The sequence below is a fragment of the Schistocerca cancellata genome, chromosome 2 (assembly GCF_023864275.1).
Source record: "Schistocerca cancellata isolate TAMUIC-IGC-003103 chromosome 2, iqSchCanc2.1, whole genome shotgun sequence".
NCBI lineage: Eukaryota > Metazoa > Arthropoda > Insecta > Orthoptera > Acrididae > Schistocerca > Schistocerca cancellata.
Genome location: NC_064627.1, coordinates 209,221,321 through 209,234,631, shown reverse-complemented (window position 1 = coordinate 209,234,631; position 13,311 = coordinate 209,221,321).

Genomic DNA, 13,311 nt, shown 5'->3' with positions numbered 1-13,311 from the left:
ACTAGTAAGCAGCAATGGCTGACAATGGAAGACTGACGACACAGCAACGATCGGCAATTGTGTTACTTTTTCATGAAACGAAAAGCCTTGTTGTGACTCAGAGGCGTTTTCGACAACAGTTTAACACACGATGGGTCCCTTGCAAGAAGACCACCCACAAGTTGTACGATAAATTTGTACAGGAAGGAACAGTATTGCAAGCGAAGCGACCTCCGCCTAAGCCTGTTTGTTCGCCGGAGAACATTGAAGCGGTACGAGTTGCTGTACAGAGAAGTACCCGGAAATCGTGTAGAAAGGTAGCAGTGCAACTGGGAATATCCAGACGCTCCGTTCAGCGCATTCTTAAAAGTGACCTCCATATGTACCCATTCAAGATGACCTGTGCACAGAAGCTCACTGAAGAACACAAGCAGCAGAGACTACTGTTTGCTCAGTGGGCGGAGGATAGGGAAGAAACTCTCAACAACGTTTGGTTTTCAGACGAGGCGCATTTTCATTTAGACGGTGTAGTTAACAAACAAAATGTACGCTTTTGGGCCACTGAAAACCCACAAGTGCTTCATGAACGACAACATTACGCTGCGAGTATTACAGCGTGGGCAGCAATTTCCAGTCACGGACTTATTGGACCGGACCCTTTTTCTTTGAAGAAACTGTGAACAGCGAGCGTAATTTGAGCATGCTTCGCAATAGCTTCATTCTACAGCTTCTTGCTACTGCCTTGCCCTTCAACACGCAGTGGTTCATGCAAGATGGAGCAAGGCCACATACTGCAAACACTGTGTTGGAGTTTTTACACGAGCATTTCGACATGCGGATCATTTCACTCAGGTTTCCAGGTCGCTTCAATGACGGACAAAATTGGGCCCCCAATAGTCCAGACCTCAATCCATGTGACTTTTTTCTTTGGGGGTACCTAAAGGAAAAAATTTTCCCGAAACGTCCACGTGATTTAATGCAGCTCAGAAGATTTATTCTTCAAGCTTGCAGTGAAATTACGGAAGACACGTGCCATAGGGTAATCACTAATGTCAGTGTTTGTTTGAAGGTAGTTAGGAAACGAAATAGTGGACATATTGAGCATGTGCTGAGTTAGAACAAATCTCCATGGACGACTCTTCATTGTAGTATATGTTCCTTTCAGATTGTATTGACAATAAAGTTTATATTCAAAAACAAAATGGTAACACATTTAGTGCGCCACCCTGTATTATAGTTTTAATGGATTATTCGTGGATGTAGAACCACGATGGTCTAGTAAAAAAAGATACGAATACACTATGTGAGATGACATGCAAAAAAGATTTTGGGACTATTCATCGCTTACGAAATACCCCTCTCAGTGTATAAGTTGTTACGTTAATATGTATTGATGATAGGCGCTAGAAAATAGAAACGGTTTTTAACATAATAATTTTTATTACTTACGTATATAAATATTCATTTACAGATTCTTAGTAATAATACCCCATGCCACAGCTATGGCAGTGACATTTACCGTTCCACTCGGTAATTGCAGGCTGATGAAATTTTGGTACTCACCAATCTGCCACCTAATAATCTTCGTTACAGCACTAGATGACGATGTTGGTTTGTAGGGCGCTCAACATCGTGGTCATCAGTGCCCGTACAAGTTCTACAGCATTGGGGAGAAACGATGGAGGATGGTGGAGCTAACACTGTTAACACGGATTACCTCCGGTGCCTTTTGCGTCTGACCCCAATAATTATGCGACTGTACTTCTGCTTTGTGACATAGCAGTGGTAGTAGTAGTAACAGCAGTAGTAACAGACGATTTGCCCATCACTTTCAACGCTGCAGTTCGGACCGACCGAGAACAATAATTATTATTAATAAGCACGTTGCCTTTAAACAATAAGACTGATTCCAGGCAAATATTTACCTGTAGAACACGCCATCTTCCCATTTTAGTTCACGAAACATTGTTGTAATACTCACATGCTGTTGGAGCCTATCGATGGAGTAACAGTAACAATAATAATAATATAGTTCTCATTTTAGTTCAAAAATGGCTCTGAGCACTATGGGACTTATCATCCGAGGTCATCAGTCCCCTAGAACTCAGAACTACTTAAACCTAACTAACCTAAGGACATCACACACATCCATGCCCGAGGCAGGATTCGGACCTGCGACTGTAGCAGTCGCGCGGTTCCTGACTGGAGCGCCTAGAACCGCTCGGCCACCGCGGCCGGCGACTCTCACGTTAGTACGACTCGCAGGTAGGGGCACGGGTGAGAAAAAAGAATCCGCTTTGTCACCATGTATGGTAAATAAATAATGAGAGTAGTACTGCTTTTTAAATAGTGGATGGGTGCAACAGTTACACTGGCCACGTTCGTGGTATTGACGTTGTTACATTAACGACCAACAAATAAGTGCGCTTTTTCTAGTACCCCTTGTGTTACTTTGTCTCTTTGTAGAAATAAATATGTATATATTTGCAACCAAGAACTTTTCATATATATTTTCCCAATTTAGAAACTACTAATACGTTTCTTTTTTTGCACTCTCAAGTGATTATATAGGTGTTTCTACAATGCTCTAGTTCATTTGCCTATGCGTTTTGTAGAATACAACTGCTACATACATTAACTCGCCGTATGCATCACGCAGTACTCAATTGTGTAACGTAGATCTACGTCTCCCCAGAGCTCCGTTAGAAGTCTCTGCAATACTTCACTCAAAACGTAAACGATCAGTAACATCTTGCAGTCCGCACAATCCATTTGAACACTTCTTCTTCTTCTTCTCTTAGGAAAAACTAACCCGTTTCAGCTTCATGTATCTTAAGTAAATAATGATAATAGTAGTAGTTGTTGTTGTAGTATAGCACACCATGTCATCTGCAGACATACAGGATTTTCGTGCGCGTAACACACATTAAACCGAGCAATAAAATGGTTTGTGGGAGCCAGGTGTAATTCGGTAACGTTTATACTTTTTGGTGTTTTGGAGAACTGTGCTCTGGATTGAGAGAGAGAAATACGTTCCTCCTGTTTTAATATAGCACTTCTGTATAATGCTTATACAGTCTTTGTTGGGGTCAGTGATAAGAATTAAAAAAAATGGTTCAAATGGCTCTGAGCACTATGGGACTTAACATCTGAGGTCATCAGTCCCCTAGAACTTAGAACTACTTAAACCTAACTAACCTAAGCAGTCCGATGTGGACGAGCGGTTCTAGGCGCTACAGTCTGGAACTGCGCAACTGCTACGGTCGCAGGTTCGAATCCTGCCTCGGGCATGGATGTGTGTGGCGTCCTTAGGCTGGTTAGGTTTAAGTAGTTCTAGGGGACTGATGACCTCAGAAGTTAAGTCCCATAGTGCTCAGAGCCATTTGAACCATTTAACTAACCTAAGGACATCACACACAGCCATGCCCGAGGCAGGACTGGAACCTGCAACTGTAGCAGTCGCGCGGTTCCGGACTGAAGCACCTAGAACCGTTCGGACACCGCGGCCGGCTCGAACATTTGTCTTTGGAATTCTATGCAACATTCAAAATTACGTTAATAACCATGGTCATAATCGAGGACGATGGAAAAAAAGACAAAATATTTCTCACGAAACACTGTTGAGAGGAAAAAAAATACTTTCAAAGTGGGCTGTGATTCTACTATGTCGCCAGTGTCGCATATATCTGACGTAGCGATAATACGAGGGCTTCTTGCTAAGAAGCGCGCCATTTTGGTGTAATTTACTCTGTCGGTGTCTGTCGTGCGATAACCACAAACCAAAGCGTTCGTCGCTTGATATCAAAAGTTATACAACTTTCTGACTCACTGTTCGTCACACGCCAGAGTTTGAAGGACGAACTACCTTGCAGGATTGTTTGAGATGCTGTTCATCTCTTTAGATGCGTATTTTGTAGTTCTGTGTTACGCACATACGGTATCTTCGGTTGGAAGCATCAGAATTTTTTGTCTTTATCTCCAGCCAGTATGAGAATAAGTACTTGTTTAGCACGTCCTAGTGCTATAGGAAGGCTTCGCAAGAGTTTATACGTCGATCTGTACTATTTCTGCTAGGTGTTCACTTCCCAATCAGTACGATTTGCGCATAGTCTGTGATAAGTTTTTCTGGAGATGATCTCGATTTTCTGGTACAGGATGGATTTGCTAGCAGCGGTAATATGTAGTAGCACTTTGTATGTGAGAGAGATGAGGTGCTTTTGGTAACAGGAATTTTAAAAATAAAGTACGCTTTTCATTCGATCCTACTATGGCGCGGAGACATAGTGGTGTTCCCTCGGCTACAGCAGAACACGTGATTGCGCTGCTGCTGCTGCGAAGCGTCCGTGGGCAGAACAGAGGATGCGAGCTTGCAGATCGCACTCGATATTGTTCCTGCGACTCACTGTGGTGATATATAATCCAGGGAGAACGTAGCAAGTGCGTATTTCCTGCATTCCTAATAATGTTTGTGACGCTGTGCTCCCTCCTGTTTATCGATGCATTTTTTTGTTAGAATAATAATTATAAACAAATTATATTGTGATTGTCTGAGAGCATCATGGCGTCGACGTAATGCGGAATATTGAAATATGTAAAAATAATGTTGTGGGGGTACTTACATACCCTCATGGTGCCTTGAATGCCATAAAAGAACACAAGTGGTGTTACTTAACGTAACTTGTCAAAGAGAAAAAAGCCCTCTCCCTAGGTGTGTGTTTTTCTGTAGCACAGCAAACTTAGGCAGCCACCTAACGGACTTTACTTGATGGCACACGATTTAATACTGTAGGGATGATTTTGCAAGACAGAGATCGCAGCATGGTATTTCTTATACATCACCTGTAATCAGAAATCGGTAGTGCTTCTAGAATTTTGCTACTCATGAATATGTAAAAAAATGGTGGGAGTACTTACAAACGTACCTGTTGCCGTGAATGAAGTAGTAGAAATGAAGGATGTTTGTTATTAGCAACAAACAGTCACAGCTGATCCTATCCCTATGCTGTCCTGCTCCAGAGTGTCCTTCTTAGAACAGTTATTGCTACTATCAATTTGTGACTATTGTTCTGTAGTATTGTCGAACAGACAGGCCGTCGTCTGACACAAACAGTTGCGGTGGAGAATGCCTAACAATGGTGCACTCGTATTTCGTTAACACATTTACAAATTCTTTTTCGACCTATACCACCTGGCATTACTGCTCAGGACAGGTATACTGTCATATGAAATACCTGCCCATACCACGGTAGCATCACGACAGGTAGTGAAATATTAATTAACATATTGAACTGCCTACTCACACCACTGCACACAGGGGTGAAAGTAAACTGCAGGCAATGCAACTCGTTACTTGCTAGGCTATACTGCCGATGCTCCATGCTCTAGCGTCGCGATGTTACTGTTACTGCTGGAAACAACATTGCTGAAATAAACAATTTCAATAGCAACAATGTGAATGAGAAATAATTATATCAAAAATATTAATAATACATTTGACAAACACTTACTCGTTGTCTGCTACTGCTCAAAATAACTTTCTTTGCAATATCGCGAATTTATGTGGCTGCTGTTGGAAGCACCACTGCTGAATTACTGGCTGCTTACTGCTACTCTAAATGACTTTCCTGCAACATTTGCGACTGTATGGGGCTACTGGTGCTGCCAATGGTGAAGGGCGACTGGTGTTGTCAGTGTTCAGACATTTTATAGTAAAAATGCTACTCCACACGGAATTCCTGGGCTCAGGAGCCCATTGGACAAAAGGCGTCCATACTCTGTCGATATTGGACACCTCAAACGCTAGGCCAGAGGGAAGGGGGAGATAAGAGTTAAGTGAGAGTGCCCGAGGCAGACAGCGGTATTACGTAAGAGGCCAATTAGTAACCAATTAAGCAAGCTGTTATCAGGGGTCAAGGATCTTTTGTAAATCAGATAAAAAGTGCACCTGATGAGCATTATCCTACTACTCATGTACTACGTCACAGATTATGGACCGAGCGAGGTGGCGCAGTGGTTAGCACACTGGACTCGCATTCGGGAGGACGACGGTTCAATTCCGTCTCCAGCCATCCTGATTTAGGTTTTCCGTGATTTCCCTAAATCGTTTCAGGCAAATGCCGGGATGGTTCCTTTGAAAGGGCACGGCCGATTTCCTTCCCAATCCTTCCCTAACTCGAGCTTGCGCTCCGTCTTTAATGACCTCGTTGTCGACGGGACGTTACACACTAACCTACCACAGATTATGGGAATAGTGTTTCATTTGCTCGTTTGCATCCTACAGAATATACACAGTACAGATACAATTCACACGAAGTCTTTAAAGAGTACTGAAGTTTCTGTTATCATTTGCAAGAACAAAATCACGAGACACTCTGTAAAATTAGTAACATACGAGAACGAAGCAATTATTCCTCTTCTAATGAAGTTTTGCAATATCATTCTGATCTGACAATTCTCTGCTTCGGTTACTGTTATAGTTCATGACGTACTGTTTATAACGGGAAATAGGTAAATAATCGTAGATCACACGCAGACCGAATGAAACGTTTTACACAACCACAAAATGACGTACGTTAAAAAGTCGCAGGACTATGCAGGCACACAAAAGTTCTATGCCCGGAGACCAGAGCCGTATACCCAGTTACTATAGAGGGGACTGGTCCTAGGCTATAAACGACTGCTTACATGCCTTTCTACATTCATTCGTTGCATCTGCACCAAACGCACATAATCGCTGCGAGTCCGCGGTAAAACGACAGGTGAGTGCAGTTGCCAGCTACATGGTAAGTCGATACAAATAATGGCATTGTTCATAGCTTGTGGAGGCGTTAGATCGCTGGGCTTCATAGTTGACAATGATATATGTAGCGAAAATCTATGCGATATTTATGTTGTTTATTTATTCTTCAAAATTACAGCCAGTTATCTGGATAATTGAAATAGATAGTGAAACATCTTCTGTTTAAAAATTAAATTATAACGCAGCTAAAGCAGAAGATTTTTCCGCGTCGCAAACCATTGTAATTGATGGCATATTCCAAATACACATCATTAAAAACAACGAAAGATTAAACTCAGAAAAATTTTAGGACAAAAAAAATTAATTCGGATGAAAAATAAATCACAGGAAATCGATAAAGTTGTGAGCTGTCAAGGATCTACTTACACCATCGAGACTAAAGGTTCCGCAAAGGTCCGGAGTTCGAATCTGGGAGAAGTGCAGAGTTATAATCTGCGAAAGAGTTTCTTATTTTGCCGCATGTTGAATGTTTTTATTGTAATCTTCGGTCTAGGAATTGGTTTGACACAGCTTGTCTATCCAGCGCAAGCCTCTTCACCTACTGCAACGTACATCCGTTAACACTTGCTAACTGCAGTCAAAACTTGGTCCGCCTCCACATTTTTAAACTTCAGGCTGCCCCCCCCCCCCCCTGCACCATACTACCCTCATTGACAAACTGACGATTTCTTGATGCCTCAAGATGTGTTTTACCAAGAGATCCATTCCTTTAGTCAAGTTGTACCAAACGTTTCTTTTCTCCCCAACTCGATTCACTACCTTCTGATCTATCTGTCCAATCAATAAATCTCCTGCATTCTTCTGTAGCACTGCATTTCAAGAGTTAGTATTCTCTTCTTGTCTGGACTGTTCATCGTCCATGTTTGGCTTCTTTACAAGGCTACACTGCAGAGAAACCCCTTCAGGAAAACATTACTAACATTTTCATTTATATTTTGTTTAAGAACAATGTGTTCTACAGCTCTGATGAAAATCTTGCGTACTCATTTCCAAAATGCCATCTGAACGTGTATGCTCTATTTTGTGTATTACTTGTGGAGAAGAAAAAGAAAGCCCATTACATAATTATATTTTACAGTTTTTCTTATGCATGGATTATAATTTCTTACAAACGAACTCATCTACATTAACGTACGTAATAAAATTCACATCATATGTTTTTCACGTCTTGATACATTTTACATCCATAAACGCTACATTCATAATCGTGACATGTGCTATGGTGTGTAATGTATGTAGAGCATATTGCAATGTATAAAGCGAGCTACACTCTGATAGCGGCAACCAACCAGAACATCAAAAATCAAGCGTTAAAAAAATCCCTACCATAGGCTTATCGTAGACTGCTTCTCTCTTTTTCAGTAGTAAAGCTAAGTCTTACATCAGACTGCCATAATGCTTACACACTAACATTAATATTACTAATATTACTTCCCGTGAGATCACCGAACGTAAGTGCTGTCGGGCAAAGTCGGCACATGGATGGGTGACCATCCAGGCCGCCATGCGCTGTTACCACTTTTCTGGGTGCACTCAGCCTCGTGATGCCAACTGGGGAGTTACTCGACCGAATAGTAGCGGCTTCGGTAGAGAATACCATCATAACGGCCGGGAGAGCGGTGTGCTGACCCCACGCCCCTCCTATCTGCATCCTCCACTGAGGATGACACGGCGGTCAGATGGTATCGGTAGGCCACTCGTGGCCAGAAGAAGGAGTGCTTTTTTTTATCGGACTGCCAGAGGGTACAGCGTGATCTACCGCTCCAAATCAAGCGTTTCGAGTCGTCCACTGTCCAATGGTGTTGCTCCATGCACCACCTCCAGCGTCACTTAGCACTGGTGTCATTGATGTCTCCTGACAGAACCATTCTGCAGTTATTAAATCCTTGTTGACAAGATAGCACTCACTGCCTGGTTTTATGCTGGTAGGTTCGTCACTCGTGACATCTAATGGTTCATATGGTTCAAATGGCTCTAAGCGCTATGGGACTTAACATCTGAGGTCATCAGTCCCCTAGACTTAGAACTAATTAAACCTAACTAACCTAAGGTCATCACACACATCAATGTTTATAGCGCTGACACAGTAGACGATAAATATAATGCTTTTCTCAAGACTTTTCTCGTGCTCTTTGAAAGTTGCCTTCCGTTAGAACGTTCAAAGCAGGGTACTAGCACAAACAGGCAGCCTGGGTGGCTGACTAGAGGGATAAGAATATCTTGTAGAACAAAGTGGCAATTATATCAAAACGTTAGAAACAGTCAAAATCTAAATGCAGCAGCCCATTACAAACAGTATTGTAAGGTGCTTAAAATGTTATTAGGAAGGCAAAAAGTATGTGGTATGCAGATAGAATAGCTAAGTCTCAGGATAAAATTGAAACCATATGGTCAGTCGTAAAGGAAGTGGCTGGTCTGCAGAGACAGGTCGAGGTTATAGAATCAGTGCGTAGTGGGAATGTCCGTGTTACTGATAAGTCGCATATATGTACAGTATTTAATAATCACTTTCTGAATATAGCAGGTGAACTATATAGAAACCTAGTCCCAACAGGGAATCATATAGCGCTTTTAGAAAAAAGTGTTCCGAGACTATTACCTGAAATGCTCCTCCATGATACTGACAATAGGGAGATTGAGTTAATAATTAAATCACTAAAGACCAAGAACTCTCATGGATATGACGGGGTATCTATCAGAATACTGAAGTATTGTTCTATGTATGTTAGCCCAGTACTTAGCCATATATGTAACTTTTCCTTTAGGAGTGGTCGGTTTCCTGACCGATTAAAGTGCCGGTGGCCGGAAGATTACTTCAACTTGATGCTGCCTTAGGATCCTGCCCATTTTAGATGAAAGGTTGCCGACGTATGGAAGGAACGTCCTGGACTTGACTAGCTCCTTATCTTCTTGATTTTGTAGGTGGTCACGTTTCTTTCTTCTTAGCGCTGTTCTAATCTGATGTGGAGAGTAACCATTACCCCTGAACACCAACTCTAAATGTTCCAGCTCCTTTGTAAGGCTGTCTCCAACAGAAACAACATGAGCTCGGTGCACCAACGTTCTAAGGACGCCGGTAGTTTGTGCAGGATGATGACAACTCGACGCTTGCAGGTAAAAGTCTGTATGTGTTGGCTTACGGTAGACAGCATGCCCTACTGACCCCATCCACTCTCTTAGTAACCAAGACGTCCAAAAACGGCAAGCAACCATCCTTCTCTACTTCCATCGTAAACTGGATGTTCTGGGTCTGCGGAAGGCCGGGATCTATAAAATTCCTTGCCAGTGTGGCAAAGCTTACATCGGTCAGACGACACGCACAGTGCATGAAAGGTGCGTTGAACACGAACGCCACACTCGCCTTTCGCAGCCCAGTAAGTCGGCCGTAGCTGAGCACTGTAGTACCACAGGACACGCTGTGGATTTTTCTGCCACGAAAATCTTGGCCCCAGCGAAAACTTTCTTGGGATTCAGTAATTAAAGAATCTGTGGAGATGCGCCTAGCGCAAAATCTTATAAATCGTGATGGCAGTTTTCAACTGGACAAGGCTTGGGACCCGGTGATCTCTCTAATTTCCTCTGAGAGAAGACATTTTATTCATAATGACACGTCTGGCGACATCTGATGTCTGTTTTTAGCGACGCGGGCGCGCTTTCCGACAGAGGGCAGACATGTAGTTTTCACCTTCACGCATGCGCCTGCGCGCCACAGATAGAACAGTAGCTCCAGTGGGCGCGGATTTCGATAGAGGACGCTCCTGTGGCGGAGGCCAATGCGCATGCGTCTTCGCACCAATTTTTTGCTATAAAGTTGACTCCGGGAACTTGCAGTCTCCAGTGACGGACACTCACCTGAAGATGGCTGGAAGATTGCCAGCCGAAATATCGTGGCAAGAAGTCAACATGATCCGGCTGCAATCCCGAAACGTCATTGATCATCTACGTATAACGTTGCAGAGCAATACGAAATGGAATGAGCATATAACGATTGTTGTAAGGATGGCGAATGGGTGACTTTGGTTTATTGGGAATTTTAGAAAAGAGTGGTTCATCTGTTAAAGAGACCGTAGGTAACACATTAGTACAACCCGTTGTTGCGTACTGTTCGAGTGCTTGGGACCCGCACCATGTCAGATCATCTAGGCTACATCTAGGCTACAATCCGACCTTTACCAAAGTCGGAAACGTGATGGTACGCATTCTCCTCCTTACACGAGGCATCACAACAACGTTTCACCAGGAACGCCGGTCAACTGCAATTTGTGTATGAGAAATGGGTTGGAAACTTTCCTCATGTCAGCACGTTGTAGGTGTTGCCACCGGTGCCAACCTTGTGTGAATGCTCTGAAAAGCTAATCAATTGCATATCACAGCATCTTCTTCCTGTCGGTTAAATTTCGCATCTGTAGCACGTCATCTTCGTGGTGTAGCAATTTTAGTGGCCAGTAGTGTATGTTTGTAACCAAGTTTATGTCCTTGCTTAATTGAGATTTGTTAAGAGCCTTTATTGCTGGAAGATCATTAAAGCTTGGGTGCTTGTAATTGTGAATACTGTTGTCTGTCTATGTTGTGGGCTACCCTTCCACTTCCACAGCCAAGCTGTCCTATCTACCAGTACAGACAGCACAATGCACAATGCGTATCATGCATTTCTCCAAGTTCCGGGAATGACTAGCACTGGTGCTGGGTACAGTCCGCCAAGCGCCAGCGGTGGTTTGTGAAGTATGTGTAATGCAGATATAGGGATTCAGTTGATAACATCAAACCTTGAAAACGTTGAGTAATAATGTTATTAGTTAATCTAAGCCATGTAGACGAATGTATACTGCAAGTTCCGAACACTGAAGCATTTATCAGAACATTGAAGTTGACAGTTGAGTCACATCTAAAAGAGATTACAACACCAAATGAAAAGATCGAGCTGAATCAAAACGACGCGATTCGTGTTATAAAATGACTTGGTGCCACAGTCATTATATTAAAACCCATGGAATCCCTACAATGTCTCGTATCTAACGATAAAAGTAAAAGGGACGCATTTTAATACACGTTTAAACATCACGTTGCCGGCCAGTGTGACCGAGCGGTTCTAGGCGCTTCAGTCTGGAGCCGCGCGACCACTACGATCGCAGGTTCGAATCCTGCCTCGGGCATGGATGTGTGTGATGTCCTTAGGTTAGTTAGGTTTCAGTAGTTCTAAGTTCCAGGGGACTGATGACCTTAGATGTTAAGTCCCATAGTGCTCAGAGCCATTTGAACCATCACGTTCATGCAGTGGAGTGGGAGGAGTACAGACAGAGAATACGGAAGACTATAGCCGTATCTGTGTCTCGTCCTCACTTCCACTTCGTAGCTAATGTCATGTGACTGTTTACGCATGGGCGAGCGTGTTTGAGTAAACTTGAAGCCTTCCGCAAGTTTTTGTTTAGATCTCAAGTATTGAATAGTATGTGTCAGAAAATTTCTCGTGTGGCGCGAATTTTTGCGTTGTTTGTAGCCGTTCTCTTTTGTGCAGCAACTGTACAATGAGTAATTTATGTTGTACTTCCTTTCCGATTTGTTTATCCTGTATTTTGATCGCTCGCCCTTCAGCGCGCGTGTTAATAATAAGTAAGGTGTATTTTATGGCCAGTCTAGTTCTAATAAAACGGGCATTCCAGGCCAAGAGAAGTTTGCTTGCATCAAACACAGGCCTTAGTTTGAGAAATAAATTTCTGAGAATGTACATTTGGACCAAAGGCTCGTATGGTAATGAAACATGGACTGTGTGAAAACCGGAAGAGAAAAAAATAGAAGCATTTGAAATGTGGTGCTACAGAAAAATGTTGAAAATTAGGTGAACTGATAAGGTAAGGAATGAGGATGCTCTTCGTAGAATAGTCGAGGAAAATAATACATGGAAACACTGACAAGAACGGTAGACAGGATGACAGGACATCTATTGAGACATAATGCATTGGCTTTCATGCTACTAGAGAGAGCTATGGACGGCAAAAACCATATAGTATGATAGAGATTGGAATACATTCAGCAAATAATTAATGACGTAGGTTGCAATTGTTACTGTGAGAAGAAAAGGTTGCCACAGGAGATGAATTCGCAGCAGGATGCTAGAGACCAATCAGGAGACTTATGTCATAAAAGGAAACTTTTACCTAACCTTAGTGTTAGGATGTCATACATGTTGCATGTTTAATGAAGTTCAGTAGGGTCTCCACTCTATCAATAAATGTCGTTAAGCGTGAATTTAGTACGTTAAACGTTTCCCCGATGTGGATGCCAGCACGCATTCCATCCCCATGTGATTGCTAACCTAAAAGAGGAAGTTATTAGGAAGTTCAGTTCAGTCTCTGATGGCTAGATCTGAAGTCCTGTAGGTTAGTTCCCACTGCGTGGTTTCCTTTTTTTTGTGGTAAACCAAGGGTTGAAATCCAATTAATTTTTCTGGGACTTCAGACAGCTTGGCATTCAGGGAAAGACAGAGGTTTTATGCCATGTATTTCTTCAATAGGAAAATCACGGCTACGAAAGTC